Below are 367 nucleotides of genomic sequence, written 5' to 3' on the forward strand. Positions count from 1 at the left end.
TCTGAGCTGATATCTTAATTCGCATCGACCACAAATAACTTTGGATGCTGTAACTGTGCCAGCTGTGACTCCTGATAGTGAACTGAGATCAACAACAGCTCCTGCAATCGTCAACGATCCACAGTCGAGATTACCTGCTACAGCCAATGAACTGAAGACTCCAGTCCCACCGAGTTTCTGGTATCTCTTGCCAGCGGTGGCGATGATCAAGTAATCATTTGATCCAAGGAATAAAGAGCTATTGAAGACTGAACTATTGGTTGTTGGTGGAAGAGAAGACATTTTGATTACTTGTATATACAATCACAGAAATATGATTAACTTCTATGAAACGATAGATAAAAAAGCTCAAGATATATCCAAATAA

Source organism: Phytophthora infestans, genomic scaffold (genome assembly GCF_000142945.1).
Source record: "Phytophthora infestans T30-4 supercont1.58 genomic scaffold, whole genome shotgun sequence".
Taxonomy (NCBI): domain Eukaryota; phylum Oomycota; class Peronosporomycetes; order Peronosporales; family Peronosporaceae; genus Phytophthora; species Phytophthora infestans.